At 37.2% G+C, this 11,225-nt stretch overlaps 1 non-coding gene across 1 annotated transcript; it reads right to left on the bottom strand.

Annotated features, from left to right (window-relative positions):
- Positions 1 to 3,772: 3,772 nt before the first annotated feature.
- On the bottom strand, positions 3,773 to 3,879 carry LOC133813495 (small nucleolar RNA R71). The gene has a single exon (XR_009884504.1). It is a non-coding gene; the product is annotated as a small nucleolar RNA R71 (small nucleolar RNA).
- Positions 3,880 to 11,225: the final 7,346 nt, after the last annotated feature.

Raw genomic sequence — 11,225 nt, 5'->3', positions numbered from 1 at the left:
CTGCTCGAATATTTTCTTTATATTCAATGTGCTTTACGAGTAGTAATTGCTGGAACATATTCGATCAAGTAGCAAGTGATCAAGGATCTTACAACCCTCGATCACTTGGGGGGCACATGGGGTATACTAGCAAATAATTCAACACAAGCAATGAGAGCACGAGTTAAGATATTTGTTTTTAGGCTGACTTGTAAATTTTCAAAGTCAAAAAGGGCCATTGAGCTAACTTGTTTATCAAAGCTTAAGTAACTTGCCATCTTTCAAAATTCCAAGTTAAAAGCAAATATTCGTGTAAAAATAAATATTATGCTTATACAATATTAGAGCAATAAGAGTGTGAGAAAGTATACTTGGCAGGAACTTACGAAATGTCTAGAATTTCTAAGTTAGAAAACTAAGTACTCATGCGAAAATATAAAGCATATATCAAAATGACTTTAATATTCTAGAAACTCATAATGTTTTAAGTCTACAGAGACTTAGAATATTTCAGGTTAGTAACAAAAAGTGAAAGTTAAGTAACTCGGCCATACGAGCAATCTATCAAAACCAGTAATTGTCTCAACAAAAGTATAACAAAAATAAGTAAATTGCTGGCCAGATATAAAGTTTCTACTGGTCGGATAGGAGGCTCTCTGGTTGACTAAGGCATATTTACTGGTCAAGTAAACTAGTTTCTGGCAGGTTAACACCATCTTCAGTGTCTAGAACCTCCTCTGGTTGGAATGATAGAGCAGGAGAAGCAGGCACAACACCAGTTGGATTGGCTGCCTCCTCGGCGGCCTTGGCTTCACATTTGGCAAGCTCTTCTGCTCTTGCCTCTTCTGAGATAAAGTTGAGGTTGATAGGCTTTGTTAGCTTCCATATCTGATAGAAGCAGTTGAAATAGATATCTTCATAACGAGCAAGATCAACTTCTTTGCCTTGTTTCAACTCTTCATTCTCATGAGTCATTTTCTCTAGCTGGTCAGTCAATGTCTTAGTGGCTTGGATCTGCTTTTTATTTTCATCAGCCAACTCCCTTAGAGATCTGTGTCGCTCGGCCATTGTCTTCTCTACTTGCTTAGCCTTGGATTGAAAATCTTTCTTAGATTTAGTCAAAGTTTCAATCTTAGCTTGGGCTTCCACCAACTGATCATTCAAGACCTTGATTAGCTCCTTATAGTCGATTGCTCGCCGTTGATCATGACTAACAGTGATAAGTCCTTGGAGTAAATAATCGGGAAATATTATAATAAGAATAATCAATAAGAAAATGAATGATTCTAATAAGACACTGATTAGTGCTCAAAAATATCATTTTATTAGTCTTAAAAGTGTAAAATTAATTAAGTTTTAATTAATATTTTCATGGATTTATTGTCATATATTTTATATTTGAAAATATTAATTTTAATTTGATTTGTGTTTAATTTTCAGGAAATAAAATGATTTTTGACACAAAGAAAAAGAAAGGAGAAAGAAAGAATTAAAATTGAAGAAATCAAGAAGAAAATGGCATTTTTGAAGATGATTTGGCCCAAAGCTAGGCCCAAAATGGAGCCAGCCGCCAGACAGCCGCCACTGCCACGCTGACACGATCTGCCCTGACGCGCGTCTGACGCGCCTGCCATGCTCCCCCGTGCCCGACAACTTCTCTGACCTGCCACCTGACACGCGCCCCGTCAGCCTGACACGCCTGCCACGCCTGACGCCACGTCCCTTCCAGCCTGACGCGCCAGCCACCCGAGCCAACAAGAAGCTGCCACCTGCCCACGTCGTCAGCACCTGTTCCCCATGCACCCGACCAGCCGCCTGCCACAATCAGCACTTGTTCCCCACGGCTCAACACATCTTCCCCACTTTCACCAGTTTTTTATGCCACTTTCCCACCATTTTTTACACGGTTTTGCACGTTTTTAGGTCCTATTTACACTATAAATAGAGTACCAAATGGGGTAAAAAGATATCAGATTGTGCAAGGGAATAGTAGAGAGTATTGGAGAGAAAAACACTTACTTTTCCTATTTTTCTTTTACATTTTCTTGAGTGAAAACAATACCTATTTTATGCTAAATTTTCTTGTGGAAAGGCTAGAGTGGAGTTCATGTTTAATATTATATTTTTAATATATTGATTCTTTATTTTGTTCTTCATTTCTATATATTTGTTACAATTAAATTTATTTTCTTCTAATTTTTGTTCTAAATTTATTATTATCTTTTACATAAGTCTAGTCATGCTCTTCTTATGTAATTTAGGTTTTTAATTTAATTTAGAATATTTGTTATATTATATGCTTTTTACTGCATTCTGCCATTGGTATTTTGTCGCTCTAAAGTATATAATATGATAGGTTTTAAAATTAGGAGTTAGTATAATTTAATTAAAGAACATATTTTAAGGTGAGCTTTAATATATATATTTTCCAACTATAATTAATGGTGTAGAATTATAGTTGAGTATAATGAATCAATCTTATTAAAATATATATATGTTTGCATGAATGAAACTTATGCCTTCCATACTTTCTTTCTGATTCTAATTCCTCGATTTTATTCATTTAATGTTTATATTCTTTTTCAAATTCACATTTTTCCAAAGTTTATTATTTTTAATTTACTAATCTTTCTTTTAATTCTGTACTTTACCTCTTTGTGGATACGACATAGCCCGATTACTACTGCGACCGCTTAGGAGTTTATTGGGCGATATCAATTTTTGGCGCCGTTTCCGGGGAGGTAATTCTACAATTAAAGGTTTGCCTAGTAAATTAATTTTTTTCTTTCAATATAAAAAAAAAAAGTAGTGTAATTTTTAATTTCTCTTTTATTTTATTTTTCCTTAGTAGTTTTATTTATTTATTTATTTTATTTATTCATTTTTTTTTAATTTTAAGTTTAGAATTTTTATTTTAGATTTAGGTTTTTTTTCCGAAAAAAAAAGAGCATAAAATTTTAAATCATAAAATTAAAAAAATCAAAAATCAAAAATTAAAAAATCAAACAAAGTATTGAGAACATTTGTGTAATCGTGGAAATTAGTAAAAACCAAACTTGTTCTGTCTTAGAAAAATTGGTTCTTAAATAAGGTTTGTGTTAGCGTTACCCTCCAATCTTTTCTAAGAACCTCGGGGAGTTCTAGAAAAGCTCTTGGGCCTAAAGTGGTACCTTGGCAGCCTTTCCAATTGGCCTGGGAACATTTTGGTGTATACTTATTACATTATTACACAGTTGCGCTTATAATACTTACAAAATAAAAAAATAAAAAAATATTTATGCCACGAAACAGAGACGCACTAGGGAGATTTGTGAGACAACAAGTAGAAACTTTAGAAAACTCTCCTAGTTCGTCATTTTCTTCCATTCGTTCAAACACTCCTGATTCACCGAGACTTCCTGAACCACCCACGATGGCTCATCAAGATGAAGTCCAACCAAGAACGCTACAGGAATATTTACATCCTACGCGTACAGCCACACCTTCGTGCATAATGTATCCCAACAATATGCCAAATTTCGATTTCAAACCCGGCATGATTAACCTCTTACCAACCTTCCATGGGTTGGAAAATGAGAGTCCGTACGTGCATATTCGGGAATTCGAAGAGGTGGTGGCTACATTCAACAACCGAGCTGATGTCAACAACATTGTGAGATTGAAATTCTTTCCTTTCTCACTCAAAGACAAAGCAAAAAGTTGGTTGTATTCCTTAAGGCCTAGATCTATCGGAACATGGGAAGAAATGACAAAAGCATTCTTTGCCAAATATTTCCCGCCCCATAAGACTAGTAGCCTTAAGAGACAAATCTCTACCTTCATCCAGAAAGACCATGAAACTTTCCATCAGGTCTGGGAAAGGTTTAGAGATTTGATAAATCAATGCCCACATCATGGATACGAAAGCTGGCGTCTGATCAGCTATTTCTATGACGGTCTCACAACCGGACAAAGACAATTCGTACAAATGATGTGCAATGGCGAATTCCTTCAAAAAGATCCCGATGAAGCTTTCGAGTACCTCGACGATCTTGCTGAAAAATCCTACACATGGAATGGACCAAGTCCTATGGACAAGCCACGATCAACTGGAATCTACCAATTGAAGGAAGAGGATAACGTCAAAAGCCAAATTGAATCATTGAGACAACAATTCGAGGCTTTTAAATCTCAAGAAGGTAGAGGAATCCACATGGCTGCAAAAGTAGAGACACGAGATCCATGCTTCATCTGTGGAGGAATGGAACATCAACCGCAAGAGTGCCCAACTCTTAGTGAGTTAAGAGGAGGAAAAGAGGAACAATGCAATGCTTTAGGGGATTACAAGAAACCTTATAACCCTTTCTCAAACACTTACAATCCCGGTTGGCGCAACCATCCAAATTTCAGCTGGAAGGATTCGAACCAAGCATCTGGGAGCCAATGGAGGCCTGAGCAGCAACAACCACCAAAATCATACAACGCTCCTCAAAATATCATGCAGTCAAGTAATTCTCTTGAGAGTACTTTGCAAATGCTTGCACAAACTCAAATAGCCTCAACTCAAGAGCTCAAAGCTTGTTTCACACAAATGGTAGAGGAAATGAAAGACATGAAAGTCCAAATAACAAAGCTAAACACTACTTTGGCTATTCAAGAGCATGGGAAACTTCCCGCTCAACCTCTAATCCATCAAAAAGGGCAACACATGGCACAAACCTCCTCCTCTACAGATACAAATTTCAAAGAGGTTAATGCCATCACTACTCGAAGTGGTCAAAGTACGGTTTCACCGTTAACAAAGACAACGAGTACGTCAATGCCCGCTCCAGATGATGATGTGCCAATAAACATTCCAGTAAAGGCACCCTTTCCTCAAGCTTTGAAATCCACTGGAAAGGTACTGGAAAATCATGGTGAAATCCTAGACCTTTTAACACAAGTGAAGATCAACTTGCCATTGTTGCATGTGATCAAACAAGTGCCGGCTTATGCCAAGGTTATCAAGGATTTATGCACCGTTAAAAGAAAGCATCATGTCAAGAAAACTGCATTCTTGGCAGAACAAGCTAGCGCGGTAATTGACTGCAAAACACCGCCTAAGTACAAAGATCCTGGTTGTCCCACCATCTCATGTCAAATAGGGGAACAAGAATTTGGTCAAGCCCTTCTAGACTTAGGAGCAAGTGTAAATCTCATGCCATATTCAATATACTTGCAATTAGGTCTAGGAGAACTCAAGCCCACATCTGTGGTGTTACAACTAGCTGATCGATCAGTTAAGAAACCTCGGGGAATAGTAGAAGACGTTCTGATTCAAATTGAAAAATTCTATTACCCTGTTGATTTTCTCATCTTGGACACTCAATCTGAAGTGAGTATAGAGTCCAAAATTCCCATCATTCTTGGTAGACCTTTCCTCGCAACAGCTAATGCACTCATTAACTGTAGGAATGGTCTCATGAAAATCTCTTTCGGGAACATGACTTTAGAAGTGAATGTTTTCCACATCGGAAAACAACCACCTGACAACGATGAGTGTTTCCAATCCTATCTGATCGATACACTTATTTCGGAAGAGGTCGAATCGAAATACACGTCTAATCATTTTAATCACCTCTTCCAAATTTCAGAAAGTTCTGAGCCCGATGAGTCTGCAATCAACCCTGAAATCGTCAAACACTCACAGGCTAAAAGAACCATGTTTTGGAATCCAATCTTTGAGGAACTCCCTCAAGATCGAGAAACACCAAAACCATCTATTGAACAAGCTCCTCAACCAAAGTTGGCCCAACTTCCTGACGGTCTTAAGCATGTTTTCTTGGGAGCTGACAACACTTTTCCTGTCATAATATCCTCCAAGATCACTACCACACAAGAGCTCCAACTCATCAATGTGTTGCAAGAACAAAGAGAAGCATTAGGATGGACGATAGCTGACATCAAAGGTATTAGTCCATTAATTTGCTCCCATCACATTCAATTGGAAGACGGGGCTATACCACGTCGTGACCCTCAAAGAAGATTGAACCCAACGATGAAGGAAGTAGTAAAGACTGAAGTCTTGAAACTTCTTGATTCTGGCATAATCTATCCTGTTGCTGATAGTAAATGGGTCAGCCCAACTCAGGTTGTTCCCAAGAAATCTGGGGTAACAGTGGTACCAAATGAAAAAGGGGAACTTGTTCCTACCAAGGTCACAACTGGGTGGCGCATGTGCATTGATTATAGAAAATTAAATGCAGCCACCCGCAAAGACCATTTTCCACTTCCATTCATCGATCAAATATTGGAACGTGTGGCAGGTCATCCTTTCTATAGCTTTCTCGATGGTTATTCAGGGTATTACCAAATCGAGATTGCCTTAGAAGATCAGGATAAGACCACATTCACTTGTCCTTTTGGTACTTTTGCCTTCCGGCGTATGCCATTTGGCCTGTGCAATGCTCCAGCCACTTTCCAGCGATGCATGATGAGCATATTTAGTGATATGATCGAGAAATGTATGGAAGTATTCATGGATGATTTGACAGTATTTGGAGATTCCTTTGAATCAAGCCTTCTCAATTTGGAGTTTGTGCTTAAACGTTGCAAAGAGAAAGGCTTAGTACTCAACTGGGAAAAGTGTCATTTCATGGTGCCATCAGGCATAGTCTTGGGGCATGTCGTGTCGGAACGAGGAATTGAGGTTGATCAATCAAAGATTGAACTCATATCAAAGCTGCCCATCCCCAAGACTGTTAAAGACATTCGGTCTTTTCTTGGGCATGCAGGATTCTATAGGTGGTTCATACAAAACTTTTTGACAATTGCTCGCCCTTTGTCAAACCTCCTAGCAAAAGATGTTGTGTTCAGTTGGACACCTGAGTGTGAGGAATCTTTCCGAACGCTCGTTACAAAACTCACTTCCGCCCCTATCATTCAGCCACCAGATTGGAACTTACCGTTCGAAATCATGTGTGATGCTAGCAATTATGCTATAGGGGCAGTCTTAGGTCAAAGAAGGGAAGGGAAGCCCTTCGTTGTCTACTACGCAAGTAGAACTCTTAACAGTGCTCAAATGAACTATTCTACCACTGAAAAAGAGTTACTTGCTGTAGTATTCGCACTTGACAAGTTTCGTTCCTACCTGATTGGTTCACCTATCACAGTCTTCACGGACCATTCCGCCTTAAAATACCTCCTTTCCAAAAAGGATGCTAAGGCGCGTTTAATTAGGTGGATCCTTCTGTTACAGGAATTTGATCTGACCATAAAAGACAAGAAAGGAGTTGAAAACGTGGTAGCGGACCACTTATCTCGTCTTGAATTTTCTGATTCCGCTGATGGCCCAGCCATTCGAGATGACTTCCCCGATGAACATCTCTTCGCAGTCACTAAGTTGCCATGGTACGCTCATATCGTCAATTACTTAGTGACTGGAGAACTTCCAATTGCATGGAGTGCACAAGATAAACGTAAATTTTTGGTCGAGGTTCGTAACTTCTATTGGGATGACCCATATCTTTTCAAGTATTGCCCCGACCAAATTATGAGACGTTGCATTCCAGATGATGAAATTTTTAGTGTTTTGAACTTTTGTCATAATGAAGCTTGTGGTGGTCATTTTTCTATGAAAAAGACTGCTGCAAAAATCTTACAGTGTGGTCTTTATTGGCCCACTTTGTTCAAAGACACTAACAATTTCTGTCGATCATGTGAAAGGTGTCAGAAATTAGGTGCCCTGTCCCGACGACATATGATGCCATTAAACCCAATTCTTGTAATAGAAATATTCGATTGTTGGGGAATAGACTTTATGGGACCATTTCCACCTTCTTCTGGCAACCTTTACATTCTCCTCGCCATAGACTATGTCTCGAAATGGGTGGAAGCTGTGCCTTGTCGAAATAATGATAACACAACTGTTGTGAAATTTTTAAAAGAAAATGTGTTATCTAGGTTTGGCACACCACGCGCTATCATAAGTGATCAAGGCACCCATTTTTGCAACTATTCTCTCAAGACCTTAATGCAAAAATATGGTGTAATTCATAAGGTTGCATTGCCTTATCACCCACAGACAAATGGCCAAGCTGAGTTAGCCAATCGAGAAATTAAGCAAATTTTAGAAAAGACGGTTAATCCTGACCGCAAAGATTGGTCCTCACGACTTCTCGATGCTCTCTGGGCATACCGCACTGCTTACAAAACTCAACTTGGTATGTCTCCTTATAGGCTAGTCTATGGTAAAGCCTGCCACCTTCCTGTTGAGCTGGAACACAAAGCTTATTGGGCAGTTAAAAGCCTAAATTTTGATCTCAAGGCGGCAGGACTCAATCGTAAGCTTCAGTTATCAGAAATTGAAGAGTTAAGGAACGATGCTTATGACAACTCTAGGATTTGCAAGGCTAAAATGAAAGCGATTCATGACAAGCAGATCCTAAGAAAATAATTTGAGCCAAACCAACGAGTGCATCTTTATGACTCTCGTCTGCATATCCACCCTGGCAAGCTGAGATCAAGGTGGACTGGCCCATATGTTGTGAAAACCGTCTTTCCCAACGGTGCTGTTGAGGTCATAGACCCAACTGATGGGAGAGAATTCAAAGTAAATGGCCAGCGACTGAAACACTACATAGAGAGGGTGACCCAGCCTGAAGAAGTCACTCTCGTGGAACCGGTTTACCAAGTCTGAGTAGTGTTCCAAGTTGTTTGTACATAGGTTTGTTTTCTTTTTATTTCCCTTTTGTCATTTTATTTTATTTGTTATCATTTTGTGTTTTCAGTTTTTCATGTTTTAGAGAATCAATATTCGCTCTACCACTCGACGCTCGCTATCCAGGTGTTCTCTTTCCCTGCTCTTTTACATTTATTATCTTTTGAGACATTGAGGACACTGTCAGATTTTGGTTGGGGGTGGTGAGCATATTCATGCACGTTCATGTTGATTTTTGTCATATTAATATTTTCACGGTCAAATTTTTAAAAAAATTACTTATTTATTTTTGCAAAATGTTACTTTTGAGTCAATTTTTGTTATCTATATTACTAAGAGTTTCTCTAGAGTTACCTAATGCACATGCCAATTTTTGTGGTAAGATGGTTGTTAGCACATATTTGCTTAGAAATTTGCCATGTTTAAGTAATTCCTTCTTTTGTGTGAGAAGTGAGACTTGAGAAAACAACTTTTAAATTTTTATTGATTCTTAGAAATGGTTATAATTATTTGGACAATGTATTGTGGTATGAATGGATGATGTTTTAGGGATAATATTTTATATAGACAAATCTTATTAAAGAGCCTTTTATTATGTTGTTCATGAAAAAAAAAAAAAAGAAGAAAATAGAAAGAAAAAAAAAAGAAGAAAAAGAATAAGAAGAAAAAAAAAATAGAAAAAAAGGAGAAAGACACAAGAACAATATTTCTATCATTTTCAATTATGTTGTCTCTTGTGTCCAAAAAAAAAAAAAGTGTTTATTAATTTCATGTTTTATTTTATGGCTCTTAGAATAAATGTAAAGATTGTCTATTTAACTTAAAATCCCGAAAAACTGGTTTTGTGGTACTCTTTATGGTGGTTGTCCAAATAGTTTATATCCTATCTTCGTTTCAATAATTATTTAAGAGTTTGTCCTAAATATATACCCATTTGATGAGTGCTTACTTCTTTTCCAACTCCATGAGTGAAACCCTTAAAACTTTAAATATTTTCAATTACATGAGAGGTTAATGGAGTTGAGACTTTTACTTGGCATAATTTCGAAGGCTTTATGTTCTATGATTTGTGGTAAGAAGGTTTAAGTTTGGTGCACACACTCACAACTCTAGATTTATTCGAAGTAATTTTGATAACTCTTGTTGACTTGTTACTAACATTTTGTGTTAATACTTAAGTTCTTTTTATAATTTTTGATCGGAAATATATCATGTTGACATTTCTTATTTCGCTTAAATTGCTAGAGACTAGCAATAAGCTGGTTGGGGATTGTGATTAGTGCTCAAAAATATCATTTTATTAGTCTTAAAAGTGTAAAATTAATTAAGTTTTAATTAATATTTTCATGGATTTATTGTCATATATTTTATATTTGAAAATATTAATTTTAATTTGATTTGTGTTTAATTTTCAGGAAATAAAATGATTTTTGACACAAAGAAAAAGAAAGGAGAAAGAAAGAATTAAAATTGAAGAAATCAAGAAGAAAATGGCATTTTTGAAGATGATTTGGCCCAAAGCTAGGCCCAAAATGGAGCCAGCCGCCAGACAGCCGCCACTGCCACGCTGACACGATCTGCCCTGACGCGCGTCTGACGCGCCTGCCATGCTCCCCCGTGCCCGACAACTTCTCTGACCTGCCACCTGACACGCGCCCCGTCAGCCTGACACGCCTGCCACGCCTGACGCCACGTCCCTTCCAGCCTGACGCGCCAGCCACCCGAGCCAACAAGAAGCTGCCACCTGCCCACGTCGTCAGCACCTGTTCCCCATGCACCCGACCAGCCGCCTGCCACAATCAGCACTTGTTCCCCACGGCTCAACACATTTTCCCCACTTTCACCAGTTTTTTATGCCACTTTCCCACCATTTTTTACACGGTTTTGCACGTTTTTAGGTCCTATTTACACTATAAATAGAGTACCAAATGGGGTAAAAAGATATCAGATTGTGCAAGGGAATAGTAGAGAGTATTGGAGAGAAAAACACTTACTTTTCCTATTTTTCTTTTACATTTTCTTGAGTGAAAACAATACCTATTTTATGCTAAATTTTCTTGTGGAAAGGCTAGAGTGGAGTTCATGTTTAATATTATATTTTTAATATATTGATTCTTTATTTTGTTCTTCATTTCTATATATTTGTTACAATTAAATTTATTTTCTTCTAATTTTTGTTCTAAATTTATTATTATCTTTTACATAAGTCTAGTCATGCTCTTCTTATGTAATTTAGGTTTTTAATTTAATTTAGAATATTTGTTATATTATATGCTTTTTACTGCATTCTGCCATTGGTATTTTGTCGCTCTAAAGTATATAATATGATAGGTTTTAAAATTAGGAGTTAGTATAATTTAATTAAAGAACATATTTTAAGGTGAGCTTTAATATATATATTTTCCAACTATAATTAATGGTGTAGAATTATAGTTGAGTATAATGAATCAATCTTATTAAAATATATATATGTTTGCATGAATGAAACTTATGCCTTCCATACTTTCTTTCTGATTCTAATTCCTCGATTTTATTCATTTAATGTTTATATTCTTTTTCAAATTCACAT

The sequence above is a fragment of the Humulus lupulus genome, chromosome 1 (genome assembly GCF_963169125.1).
Source record: "Humulus lupulus chromosome 1, drHumLupu1.1, whole genome shotgun sequence".
Classification (NCBI taxonomy): Eukaryota; Viridiplantae; Streptophyta; class Magnoliopsida; order Rosales; family Cannabaceae; genus Humulus; species Humulus lupulus.
The sequence above is the reverse complement of the archived record's forward strand: the minus strand, read 5'-3'. Positions and strand labels throughout refer to the sequence as shown.